Here is a 15,160-nt window from a genome sequence, read left to right on the forward strand (position 1 = left end):
CTTGTTAAGTATTTATAAAACATTCCTTATTAGTTAGGTTTGAATTTCTGTTTCATTTATTTAAAACATCTTAACTAATATACACTAGCCCTTTAATTTATGCTGCCTACATTCTTCACCTTTACTCGGAATAAAATGTAAGCGATGTCATTGTGAGAGGCATGCTTTAGTCTTTTTGTTTGTTTGTTTTGTTTTTTGAGGCAGAGTCTCACTCTGTCACCCAGGCTGGAGTGCAGTGGTGTGATCTCCACTCACTGTAACCTCCGCCTCTCAGGTTCAAGTGATTCTCTTGTCTAAGCCTCCCAAATAGCTGGTATTACAGGTGTGTGCCACCATGCCTGGCTAATTTTTATATTTTTAGTAGAGATGGGTTTTCCCTATGTTGGCCAGGCTGGTCTCAAACTCCTGACCTCAAGTTATCCACCCACCTAGGCCTCCCAAACCATTGGGATTACAGGCATGAGCCACTGCTCCCGGCCACCTTAGTCTTTTTTTGTGCAGCCCTCAATGCTTGTGATGCTGAACACTGCATGTGTTCATTAAAAAAGAGCCCAGAAGCAGGTGTAGACCATTTCCTCACATTTGAAGCTCTGCCAACAGGCTTCCATTTTTTCAGTTTCTTAGAGCTGTGCATATAGAGGAAAGCTCAAAATGTGAGGAAATGGTCTACACCTGCTTCTGGGAGGCAGGTGGCAGACTGCCACAAGGGAGACTGCCTTGTGACAGTCGCTAGTGCACTCAGTAACTGGAGGAGGAGGTCTGGCTTGTACACAAACAAACGGAGAAGCAGGCTGCATACCAGTCCAGATGTAGAGAACCACAGCACTCCCTCAAACTTCCTCTCAGCAGTTATTCTGCAAGATAGAAATCTGATCACTGGAGAGTCATTCTATCATTTAAAACACTGACTTTCTACATAATTGAGATACAGCTTTTTCCTAAATAGAAAATTACATAGCAATCAAATGTAGAAGATAGCAGAGGAAAGTCCAGCTGCTCAGGGGAAAGTGGGTGGTTGGAGGCTCAAAGTCCTTTCCTCCCCTCTCCAGCTGGCCTGACTGATTCCCTTCTAAGGACCCACAGGGACCTTCCAGCAAGCCCTAGGCTTCCACGAAGCTCACTTTCAAAACTTCAAATTTATATGTAACTTCGCTCCTTGCTAAAACACAAATCTATTCAAAAAGGGTAAGTTTTGTAAGATATTAAGCCTTTAGTTATCAAATAGTCTACCATTATAATATGCACGAAACAAAAAAAATTGACATTGTAGGTTCAATATTGAAGGAAATAAGGGCCTTGTTTGTAATTTTTTATACCAGAAGAATTGACAAGGCTAATTGTGAAACAGTCGAATGTGAGCCTAGAATTGTAAAAGGCAGTATTCCTAAAATACACACTTTTTCCTTCTTAAACACTTTTTAAAAAGTTCTAGCATAGAAATAATATACATTTAATAAAATGAGGAAGGTAGGAAGAATTATCACTAATAATTTTACTGCTAACCTAGTGTCACTGTTTGTTAAAATATCTAAAATTTCTTTCCAGTCTTATTCTGTGACTATATTTTTCTCTGTTGTAATAATATTCAACATGTAATATTCTCTCTTCACATATTAATTAAGAAGAATCCTTCCGTATTATATTAGTTGAGAATACATTATTTTAATGATGTCTGTGGGTATTGTGTGTGTTGTGTGGGTATGTATTTTTTAATGGTTATTTCTCAGAGAATACAGTTTAAATCAGAAAAAAGCAGAAAATAAAAATAAGACAAAAAAATTACAATTTTATCATTCTATAAACAATATATAGATTGAACTTTGAATTTTATTTAGTTTTGGTTAATTTGCATGTAAATAGCCTTGTAGCTAGTCGCCATTGTATTGACGAGCATAGCCCTAAATAGTGTCTTTCCTGGATACAAGTCACCCTTCTGCTCCAGGTCTTCAGAAAGAGCAACAGTAAAGACAGAAAAGAGAAGCAATTGAGAGAACCCCAGGCCTTGGTGCACCTCGACCTCCACATAAACCAGCCCTGATGGCCACCCTAACTCCAGGTTTCCTGTCATGGATTTATAAAGTTCTTTATTGTTTAATTGGAATTTCAGTTGCATGGATCTGAAAACATCCTAACTAGCACAAATTTTCCCTTAATTGTATTAATTGTGCCCCATCTTTACCAAGATATTGCTCTGTGCTTATTAACATTAAACATTATCCTTCAAAAACATCTGCAATGGTTTTCTAACAAAAAGGAAAACTAAGCTTTCTTGCTTTCTGCCTGTGACACAATATTGAAATCTTACTTAAATTCTCAACAACTGAAGGGGTTACCCCTGATGTGCAAATGAGGAAATTATAACACAGTATGCAGTGAGTTGTACACCCCAACACAGTCAGATTCTAAGCTCCAAGTCCATTGTATGTTTCACCAACATTACACAACAAAACACTATTTCAGGTCTTTGAACATATGTCATTTTCTCCTGGAAGCCTTCTCCTTTCATTCTACTTAGAACTGCTACACCTGCCATCCACAGGTGTAACGGCCCTTCCCCACACACCTGCCCTGTTTCCTTTTCCTCTGTTGCATTTCATACTAACATCAAATAATATATTATTTATTTGTGTAATTTTTATTTTCTCCTATAATAACATGGGCTTTGCCATGGTAGAGGTATCGGTCACTTTTGTTCAATGCTGTATTCCCAATATGTGCACATAAAAGATATTCAAAAATCATGTGTGGAATGAATGAATGAATGATGAATGAGATTCTAGTTTGTTTTCCTTTTGTTATTAGTGCCATTAAGCATTTTTTCATAACGATTGGTCAATTACATTCTGTTTTTGAATTATGCCTATTTCTCCTCTGTGCCATGAATTGAATCTGGCCCCTTTACACAACACAATGCTCTGTTGTAGAAGCCTAGGTGTGGAGAATGGTCTTTGCTAGAGTCCTCTTCCCATGTCCAGCTGAATGGTTTCTTGCAGTTATTTTACTGGATATCAATCTCACGGCTCATGATCCAGCAACTGAGTCTTAGGAAGTTATGCCTGTCCAGAGAGACTTAAACCACTTTTGCCAGACTGTGGTATGTTAGCTGCAAAATCTGTTTATGGTTTCACATGCTACATAGCTGGAGTTTATGGGAAACTCCTGGGAAACCCCTTCCAGCGAGGCCAACCTGCCCAGCACCAGCAGGTAGGGCATTAGACAATTATTATTTTGAGTTCATTGATTGGCATTTTATGTCTTTCCTAGTACATTATCAGTTTATCTAGTTGTATTTGCCGTATTCATTTAAAAAAGAGTAATTTTTCGTTATCTTTGTTGGAAAAAAAATTTATCTTTGTTGGAAAAAAATTTTCTCAGTTTCAGTATTTATTGTATAGTTTCCTGCATGGACTTATTTCTCAGACATTTTTCTTCTTTTACAAACTTGTTGCTTTTTTCTCTAACAAATTATTAATCCTTCATAACTCACCCAGAATTTTAACTTATTGACAAAAAATGTACAATTTGCTTTGTGTTGTTCTTGACTAAAGTTTTAATTATCTTGAATAAGAAGTGTATTCTCAGATTTCTGAATGAATCACACAAAAAGGCCATTAGTTACTTGTCTAAATTCTCCAATATAAAATAAAATGTACCATATCTGTTTTTAGCACCTTGCTCAACTTTTGCATGTCGGACAGATTTCTATTTCCGGTTTTTAAAAAATCTATGAATTAAAAAATTTTTTAAATATATTTTTGTTTTTGTGAATACATGGCAGACTCTATGTTAGGTACTAAGGAATGATCAGTCAGTGAGACCAACATACAGTACTTGGTCTCGTGAAGCCACTGAGCATTTATTGTGTTTATATATAAAAACTTATACTCAGTGCTGCTGAAAGGTGGCTAAGGCATAATAAACCTTCCAGTAAGAGTCGCTTTCTCTGTTTATGTTATCTGGTCCTAGTCTTAGCTTTGCTATTTACAAACCTGGGTGACCTTGCAGGAATTTCCTTTGCTTCTCAAGTGTGCCATGTCTCAAACTTTTGCTCAAAACCAAACTCCATCTACCTCCCTAAAACTGATTTTCTCCTCAATTCTCCTCTCTTGGTAAATGGCATCTCAAGTCTTTAGGACTCTCAGGCCAACAACCTTGAAGCCATTCTTAACACCTTACTTTCTCTTATGCAATTCATTCAACCTATTAAAAAATATATACCATCAATTCTATTTTCAAAATAGGTCCAGAATCTAACACTTCTTAAAACCTTCATACCTGCTGTCTTATAAAAGACAACATTATTTCTCACCTAGACAATTACTATAATCTCTTAAATTGTCTTTCTGATTCTATTTTTCTCCCTACGGCTTAATATCTACAAGACTTCCAGTTATTCTTCTTTTAAATAGACTTTATATTTAAAGCAGTTTTAGGTTTATAGAAAATTTCAGGAGAAAGAACAGAGAGTTCTCATATGTCCCCTGCCCCCACGTGTGCAACCTCCCCCACAATCAATATCTCACGCCAGAGTAGCCATTGGTTGCAATCATTGACACATCATTATCACCCAGAATCCATAGTTTAGATTAAGGTTCACTCTTGGTGCTGGACATCCTATAGGTTTTAGCAAATGGATAATGACATGTGTCCACCATTACAATGTCATACACAACCTGTTATCATTTTAATGTTGGGTTGAATCTCTATTTTGCCCCAAAGGCTTCAATGGTTCATCATCTTACTCAAAATAAAATTCCCAATCCTTCAATGAATTTAAGACTCTGCCTTAAATTCTCACCTGATCTCAGTCTTTGCTACAAACTCTCTCACTCTGCTCCAGCCACGTGAACTTCTTGCCCTCTGCAGACAGACTTCACCTTGAGGTCATTGCACATGTGCTTCCCTTTGCCCACAATGCTCTTCATTATGGCATCTGCTCAGTTTGTCCCCTCTTATGATTCTGGCTTTTATTCAAGTTTCACCTTAGTAGCGGGGCAGCATTCATTGGCCAGCCTTGATGCTGTGGCACCCTCATCACCCTCTTGAGTCCTCATTCTACTTTCTTTCTCCTCCATTAACTTACCTCCTCCAAACATTATATATATGTATTTTGTTGCTGTTGTTTCTGTGTTTGTCTTTATGTCCAGATATGATGTAACTTTCATGCGAGTAAGAATCTTGCTGTTATTTCCACCATTATGCGTGAATAAATGAACTTCTTGGTGCCTAATTTTTATTTCAGCTGTAGAATAGGTATGGTAATATAAATCACAATATAAGCTTGCTGGGATGATTAAATAAATTAATATCACAAAGCAGTTAGAATTATGTCTCATGTAAAATGATTAAATATTTGTTAGTTGTTTTTATTTTATCATTCTTAAGATGATGGGAAGAGCTCACAGTCCTTTCCGCTAGTTTCTTTACCTCTTTCAATTTAGTCTTTTTGGACTCCTTCCAACTACTGTCTGAACCTAATAAACCTCTGCTCTTCTATGTGTGTATGTATATACATATTTGAGACAGAGTCTCACAGTGTCACCACTCTGGAGTGCGGTGGCACGATCTCGGCTCACTGCAACCTCTGCCTCCTGGGTTCAAGGGATTCTCCTGCCTCAGCCCCCTGAGTAGCTGGGACTACAGGCGTGTGCCACCACACCCAGCTAATTTTTGTATTTTTAGTAGAGACAGGGTTTCACCATGTTGGCCAGGATGGTCTCGAACTCTCGACCTCGTGATCCCCCTGCCTCGGCCTCCCAAAGTGCTGGGATTACAGGCGTGAGCAAGAGCACCTGGCCTCTATGTATATTAATAGCCATACTTGGCCGTAAGTTCTTAGCAACTGACATTTAAAACTGCATTAATATAGTATTTAAAATGACAATATTTGTCCAATAGAAGAATTAAATGTGGCTTAATGTACTCTTACGTATTATAGCAACAATGATACACTAATACTTTCTATCGAGCAGCTACAATACAACAAAGACTTTATGTGTATTTTTTTTAAACACTTAAAACAACCTTACAAGGTGGGAATTATGAGCCAGTTTCCTAGATCAGGGAACTTGGTGTCAGAGGGTGTAAAGTCCTCACCTCTGTAGGCCACGAACCCAGTAAGAGGTGGATTCAGAATGCAGTCTCATGATGCTCTGGTTTCAAAGCCTTGCTCATTTTCTGACAAAAAGATTGAAGGCTACAGGGCGGAGGGTACTCTCGGGGGACATGACACAGCATAAGTAATTGCCTAGCAACGGTGGCGTTGGCTCCGAAGTCAGGAACCCTGTGGGCCCCCAGGACAGCACCCCAATGCAATTGTTTTGCAGGAGGCTTATCTGGAGAGCTGAGGCATTTCCTAAGGAAACTTAAGGAAACTTTTCACTATATCACAAGTTTTTGCAATTTCACAACTTCCACAAAAATGTAATAAGTGTGAATGAACAGGTAATATTTCTCGTGTGGAAAAGTCCATATTCTCTTGTGGCTGAGGTAAAGTGATAGATCTTGTTACATAATATTTAAACTCTCACCATTAGAATTTCACTGGATGTTTTAAAAATATCTGATTGATTAATTGCAGGTAGCCTTACATTTTGTGTATTTGTTTCTGTTTTTGAGGCTGTGCGTGTTTGTGTGTAAATTGTCCTTTGTTTTTCAAAATTTCTTCTGGATTTCTTGCAAAGAGCAATACTCATATTGTCTTTTTGTTGTTGTTGTCATTTTTCTTCTCCTTCAGATGGATATTAGTGTCATTACGGAAAATAAAATTCACAGGAAGACTTTTCTGGGTTAAAGCAATAGGTGGGAAGTAGTGTTAAGAGGTTATTTTTACGTACAAAAATAATTATATTAATTTCTTAAATTGCATTTTCGTTTCTCTGAGAAAAAAAAAGTCTATATTCAAAATCAGGTTATTTCCCTTATATCAAGAAGCTTCCAACCTTATTTTTTTTTCCTGTTTTTGATAACTCACTTGAACGTGAAAATGTTTAAGGGGACCAGATTCTTTAGTAAAGAAAGCCTCTCTCACACCTCCAGAAAACTGACAACGCCATGCCTGCAATTTTAAACATTTTAAATGATATATACTACACTGCTTTTTACCCAGTATTAAATTAGGGTAACTTCTTTTTTTTTTTTTTTTTTTTTTGAGACAGAGTCTTGCTCTGTCTCCCAGGCTGGAGTGCAGTGATGCGATCTCAGCTCACTACAAGCTCCACCTCCTGGGTTCATGCCATTCTCCTGCCTCAGCCTCCTGAGTAGCTGGGTTTACAGGCACCCGCCACCACACCAGGCTAATTTTTTGTATTTTTAGTAGAGACGGGGTCTCACCATTCACAGGATGGTCTCGATCTCCTGACCTCATGATCCACCCGCCTCAGCCTCCCAAAGTGCTGGGATTACAGGCATGAACCACCGCGCCCGGCCAAATTAGGGTAACTTCTTAAAGAGCAAAGGATAATTGAAATGATTTACTGAAAGAGCAAATAAAAAGATTAGTAATAATTCCCAAGTCCCTAGTTATGTTAAGAAAACAATTATGGAACTACTTAATCTTTAATGTAGACAAATTGTTCTTGAGTGTAGATACACATTTTGGTATTCATTGCCAGCTGAATGAAGAAAAACATTTTAACAATCTTAATTTAAAACAGTCTCTTCTCACCCTTCATTTGCTTCTTGGCATCACCAAATAATGGTTGGTTTGAACATTCACAAAGCAAGAACTACATACAGAGCACTTGTAAATATCATCTTACATAATTCTTACTAATACACAAGGCAAACCTTTTTATCCCCCTTATGCAAATGAAGAAATTGAGTTATAGAAAGTTGGAGTAAATTGCCTAAGTCACAAAGATAGAGATGGTGCCTAAACCCAAAATTACTTTTTCTCCTTAGAACATGGGACTTTATGGGATTTTTTAATAGCATGAACACAGAAAATATACCATGTATGTACATGCAGTGAAACAAGATCAAACAATATAGGAGTGTATAAATTACAATGCCATTTTGTCATCTGATTTCCAAACCTACTCTGCAGAACTTATCAGTGTCATGATTAGATGTATAACTTTCTACATTTTTCAATGTCTAGACAGCAGGAGTAACAAATCGTGGCCTGGCCAAGATTTGCCTACACACATATTTTGCTTGGCTAACACTGTATCTGAAAGCATTTAAATGAAATGAAAACATTAAACACACACCCAAGAATATACATTAATACCTGAATCTACTTCCCTTTTCTAGAAAAATCTAAATATCTGACAAAATAGGGCACTGGTACCTGCATGGCAACAATTGGTGGGCACTGGGAGGACGTTTAGATCAGTTCACCCAGCCTTCTCCTTGTGACAAGAAGAACGCAGGGCAATAGCTGTCTTGGGTCACATCTGCCCTGATGTTACCTAGCTAGGCCCTGGGAGCATTTTTAGTTTGTATCCTGTATGTTTTCTCATTAAGTTACTTTCTCTACTTAATGTTCTATGAAGACCTCCTTTCCCTATTTTTCCTGGACTTTTAAAATGCCTACCTAGTAGTCCATTGTTTGGATACGCCATCATTTACTTAACCCTCCTTCTACTGCTATAGAGTTGGCATGGTTCCCCCTTTTGCCATTGAAATGCTTTAATGACCATCCTTACAGATATATCTTTGCCACTTATGTTTATGTTCCAGCAAGATAAATTTCCATAGGTGGAATTGCAGGGTAAAAATGTATGCACATTGTATACTTTGATGAATTGGCCAGATTGCCCTCTGATGTTTGTCCTGAATATATTATGTGTAAGAGTTCATCAGAGCTCCTACTCCCCGGAGCCCTTCAGTAGGACAAGTCACATATGAAGAGACAGACACTCAAATTCTGGAAATACTTTGGGGAATGTGTGCATTTTGAAACAATGAAAGAAAGAAACTACAGAGCTTCTGCACAGCAAAAGAAACTACCATCAGAGTGAACAGGCAACCTACAGAATGGGAGAAAATTTTTGCAACCTACTCATCTGACAAAGGGCTGATATCCAGAATCTACAATGAACTCAAACAAATTTACAAGAAAAAAACAAACAACCCCATCAAAAAGTGGGCAAAGGATATGAACAGACACTTTTCAAAAGAAGACATTTATGCAGCCAAAAGACACATGAAAAAATGCTCATCATCACTGGCCATCAGAGAAATGCAAATCAAAACCACAGCGAGATGCCATCTTACACCAGTTAGAATGGCAATCATTAAAAAGTCAGGAAACAACAGTTGCTGGAGAGGATGTGGAGAAATAGAAACACTTTTACACTGTTGGTGGGATTGTAAACTAGTTCAACCATTGTGGAAGTCAGTGTGGCAATTCCTCAGGGATCTAGAACTAGAAATACCATTTGACCCAGCCATCCCATTACTGGGTATATGCCCAAAGGACTATAAATCATGCTGCTAGAAAGACACATGCACAGGTATGTTTATTGTGGCACTATTCACAATAGCAAAGACTTGGAACCCACCCAAATGTCCAACAATGATAGACTGGATTAAGAAAATGTGGTACACATACACCATGGAATACTATGCAGCCATAAAAAATGATGAGTTCATGTCCTTTGTAGGGACATGGATGAAATTGGAAATCATCATTCTCAGTAAACTATCGCAAGGACAAAAAACCAAACACCGCATGTTCTCACTCATAGATGGGAATTGAACAATGAGAACACATAGACACAGGAAGGGGAACATCACACTCTGGGGACTGTTGTGGGGTGGGGGGAGAGGGGGAGGGCTAGCATTAGGAGATATACCTAATGTAAATGATGAGTTAATGGGTGCAGCACACCAACATGGCACATGTATACATATGTAACTAACCTGCACATTGTGCACATGTACCCTAAAACTTAAAGTATAATAATAATAATAAAAAAGAAAATAAAGTAAACTTTAAAAAAATGGTTTTAAAAGTTATGTCCACATTGAACTTTATTCCAGAGGTCAGTGTAGACAACAGTACAATTGCCCTTAATTTTAGTGTGAGGCAGTTAATGGAGAAGCCACAGGAAATGGTACTCCACTTTTCTTCCATCATCACTGGTAAAAACGATGATAAAGATGTGGAAAGGGAAGCATTGTTGTAGGAAATTATATCAAATGGGGTTTTTTAATTGTTCCTAGCTTTTGACCTATTGTTCAAGTGTATTTAGGGAAGGAAAAAAAATCCCTCCTAAGAAGGAAATATCATAAATACCATTTAGGAACTACAGAGATATAAATATAATTATGAGAAGAATGTATTATTTCTGCCAATTACTGCTGGAAATCTGAAAAGGAAATTAAGGCTCTTTACAACCCATCAAAAACTGTTCACTTTACAAAGAATGAATCCTGCTTAAACCTAACCTCAGGTGAGATTTGTGGAAGATTGGTTTGACATCCATCTCCTGCAAGAAAAATAATGAGAGAACCTGAGCATCAGAGTGTTTATGAATGTGCTCATTCAACAGAATGTGATCATCAATCCAACAGAATGTGATCATCAATCTACTTATTTTTCTATATCAACAAAGATTACTTCTATGTTATACATTCCACTTTAATGATTCATTTTTAAAAATGTGTGTATATCTACCTCAGGTAGAATGTAAAGATTGGGCCTTATGTTCATTAAGGTTTAAATAGATTTTACTTCATTTTCAGAAAATAAATTGCTTGTCCAATTGATCAACTCTACAAAAAACAAAATACAATCTGTTCTGTATCATATAAGAACATTTCCACAACAAGCATTATAAGAGAGAGGCATAGAAGTTTTCTATACTGAAATGGAATCAACTATTACATATCTTCCAAATCATCAAATTTCTTAATATGTCCCATTTTCACCTTTTCAGTTCTCATTTTCCTATGAGTAGTTAATGATAGTGAATGTATTTTGTCTGCTTTACTAGAAATTTAACTAAAAAAATCAATATATCATTTAGGTCTATCCTTGCTCTGCCAAGATCATATTTCATAGCCATTTTTCTCGCCACATATTTTTCAAAATGAACAAGATTTTTAAAACTATGAAAATAAACACACCAATTAAGAAATGAGAACATGTGTTATGCTTATCAAAGTAGGCTATTGATCACATTTTGCTTCAGAGACCTTGAATTTGATATCATCCCAATAGATTAAAACAATAAACATTAATCCATTCCTCAAATATTTGTTGAAGGTCTAATTTGGGCTATGCCCTCTATAAGGTGTTATAAATGATATTAGGAAGAATCTGGCAGTTTCTTCTTTACAATCTTAGTGATATAGTTATGTAGGTAACAATGGAAAAGCCCCCAAAACTACTGGTTAAAATGGAACAAAACAGAAAGGCCATTGATAAGCATAAAGGTATTCATTTAGTTTAAAAGTCATCTGTTTCATATGTTCAAGCTCACAAAGAACTGGGAACTCACTACAAACGGAAGGTGAGATGACAGTGTAGCCACTGCTAAAATCCCTCATACAAATCTCCTTTTAATTTATCTGTCATCATCCCAAGCTAACACTCAAAGATGTTAACTAGGTTCTCACAATTACTAAGAAGCTAGCCAGAAAGTGGGCAAAGGATATGAACAGACACTTCTCAAAAGAAGACATTTATGCGACCAACAAACATATGAAAAAAAAGCTCATCATCACTGGTCATAAGAGAAATGCAAATCAAAACCACAGTGAGGTACCATCCCATGTCAGTTAGGATGGCGATCATTAAAAAGTCAGGAAACAACAGACGCTGGAGATGATGTAGAGAAATAGGAACACTTTTACACTGTTGGTGGAAGTGTAAATTAGTTCAACCACTGTGGAAGACAGTGTGGCGATTCCTCAAGGATCTAGAACCAGAAATAGCATTTGACCCAGCAACCCCACTACCGGGTTTATGCCCAAAGGATTATAAATCATTCTACTATAAAGACACATGCACACGTATGTTTATTGCATCACTGTTCACAATGGCAAAGACTTGGAACCAACCCTAATAATGCCCATCAGTGATAGACTGGATAAAGAAAATGTGGCAAATATGCACCATGGAATACTATGCAGCCATAAAAAAGGATGAGTTTGGCAGGGCACAGTGGCTCATGCCCATAATCCCGGCACTTTGGGAAGCCAAGGTGGGCAGATCATGAGGTCAGGAGAGTGACACCATCCTGACCAATATGGTGAAACCCCGTCTCTACTAAAAATACAAAAATTAGCTGGGCATGGTAGCACATGCCTGTAGTCTCAGCTACTCAGGAGGCTGAGACATGAGAATAGCTTGAACCTGAGAGGCAGAGGTTGCAGTGAGCGGAGATGGCACCACTGCACTCCAGCCTGGGCAACAAAGTGAGACTGTCTCAAAAAAAAAAAAAAAAAAAAAAAAAAAAAAAGGATGAGTTTATGTCCTTTGCAGGGACATGGATGAAGCTGGAAACCATCATTCTCAGCAAACTAACATGGGAACAGAAAATCAAATACCACATGTTCTCACTCATAAGTGGGAGTTGAACAATGAGAACACATTGATACAGGGAGGGGAACATCACACACTGGGGCCTGTCCCGGGGTGGGGGGCTAGGGTAGGGATAGCATTAGGAGAAATACCTAATGTAGATGACGGGTTGATGGGTGCTGCAAACCACCATCACACGTGTACACCTATGTAACAAACCTGCATGTTCTGCACATGTATCTCAGAACTTAAAGTATAATAAAAAAAGAAACTAGCCAGAATCAGACGAGGGACAAAAGGTCCATGCACCCAGCATATGGTTGATGTTCAATAAAGTGTTGAAGAATGAATGAATAAATGAACTTTCTGTAGCATGTTTTTAATAAATATATGATTTTAAAAGTGAGTTTATTCCCTATCTTTATCCTAAGGAGGAATAAAATATATGGGGAATAAGTTAGAATATAGCAGTTTTCTCAGGATGTTGGCTGTCCAACTCTAGACAAGAGGTCAGCAAACTACGGTCTAAAGACTTGCGGGTGGTACTATAATAAAGTTTCATAAGCAAACAGTTACTCACTCATTTACTTTTGTCTACGGTTTCTTGTAAAGCCTAAATTATTACAGTCTGGCTCTTCATCCATACCCCTGCCACCAGCTGTGTTTCAGCAGCATCCACGGTGATTTTTTTTTCAATAGCACTGACGATTTGTTTTAGATAAAAGGATGCAAAATAAAAGCAGTAAAAGTAGAAAACATCAGTAGTTCCTTGTATGTCTGAGTCTCTTCATTCTAGTTGTGTCATTTTCCAAACTTATATTCTTATTTCCCAAGCTTACCTGGGGAAGGGATGTATATACATACTAACCTCCTACTGGAGATTTATGTATTTATTTTTATTTATTTATTTATTTATTTATTTATTTATTTATTTATTTATTTATTGAGACTGAGTCTCGCTTTGTCGCCCAGGCTGGAGTGCATTGGCACGATCTTGGCTCACTGCAAGCTCCTCCTCCCGGGTTCATGCCATTCTTCTGCCTCAGCCTCCCAAGTAGCTGGGACTACAGGCGCCCACCAGCAGGCCAGGCTAATTTTTTTGTATTTTTTTAGTAGAGACGGGGTTTCATTATGTTAGCCAGGATGGTCTCCATCTCCTGACCTCATGATCTGCCCGCCTCTGCCTCCCAAAGTGCTGGGATTACAGACGTGAGCCACCGCGCCCGGCCCCTGCTGGAGATTCTTAAGCTTTAGGCAAATTCTTACTCTTATTCTGAGGCAACCTTCAAGCTGAGAGTCAGGTTCACTTGTTTAACTCCATTATGTTCCAGTCATCTTCAGAGATGGAACCCTTGTTCTGAGCAGAACACTCAACAGAGTCATGGTTGCCAGAGTCTGTGAAACACATAGAAAATATTGCCCTATTCTTCTATTTAAAAGACCTGGGAGAAACTGCTGCAAGTAGTGTTAACACATACAAATAAAGATAATAATGACGAGATTTCTGGCCAGACTTGAAGGTCAAGTACACTAATAAAGCATGTTACAAACCAGGAATGAATATGGTGATTAGAAGTTTATCCACTGTGTGGTGTTTGTTCAAAAAGTCATAGACCCTCAGTATCAGAATTAAAAGTACTGATTTGGAGATTTCAACCAAAACCCAAAATATTAGAATATTTGTGGTTGTGATGGGGATCTTGATGTTAACAAATGCCCAGGTAGTTTTTATGTGCCTTATTATTAAATTAAAAAAGGATCAGGAAGATCAAAAATGTCCCAAAGGAGAGACTCCCAAGGCCACTTGCCCGTGATATTCCCATGCCCCCAGAGTTTTTCTAAGGTCAGATATCGTGGAAATGCCAAGGACAGCTGCCTTGGGATAATGGTAGCAAGGCTGTGCAAGAGGAGTACAGCAACTCTAGGAAAAACACAAAACAAAGATTTGCACCTATCATAACAATCTCTCTACCAAATTACAAGATATCAAAAAAATTTTGCAAAAAAAACCCTGGTTTTATTTCTCACTTGTCCATATAGCTTTCCTTGAATCCTTTGGTCTTCCTAGATTGTCTTGTCCACTAAATTTGATTGCAATTTTAGTTTATCGCCAATTATGTCATGAATATTTGTATTATATTAAATATTACAATACTCTGTTATTTTAGGTTTGCTAATCCTTGTCTCCCTATTGTATTGGGCAGGGAAAAGTGTCTTGTTTGAAGGTAGATTGTGGGACAAAGTGAGTACAATTAAAGCTATTTTAATAAATACTTGTGACATGATTGATTTACTAATAATGTCAAATAGATACTAACATGCATCAACTATGTAAGTAGGCTTATTCATGGCTATATGAAGAACAACAGGCATAATACGAGTCATGACTGGGGCCAAGCTATTTCACCTTGTCTGTTTTCATTGCATATAATGGTGTCAGCAACTTAGAAATAATCTGCAGGCAGAATGGCAGCTTCAAGGTCAAATAATATTGAGAAATACAGGAATAAAAAAGGAAACTAAGAAAACAGAGTATAGAGTGTGCTTGTTTCACTAATCAAATAGTCTGTGGCAGGAGTTTTCTTACAGCCCTGAGCTAAGAGTTAATAGTTTGAACAACAACAAAAAGACTGGTGTGAACAAGAGAAAAATTTTCATGAGTGGAAAAGGTGGTAAGAATAG

Source organism: Gorilla gorilla, chromosome 14, assembly GCF_029281585.2.
Source record: "Gorilla gorilla gorilla isolate KB3781 chromosome 14, NHGRI_mGorGor1-v2.1_pri, whole genome shotgun sequence".
In the NCBI taxonomy this organism is placed as follows: Eukaryota; Metazoa; Chordata; class Mammalia; order Primates; family Hominidae; genus Gorilla; species Gorilla gorilla.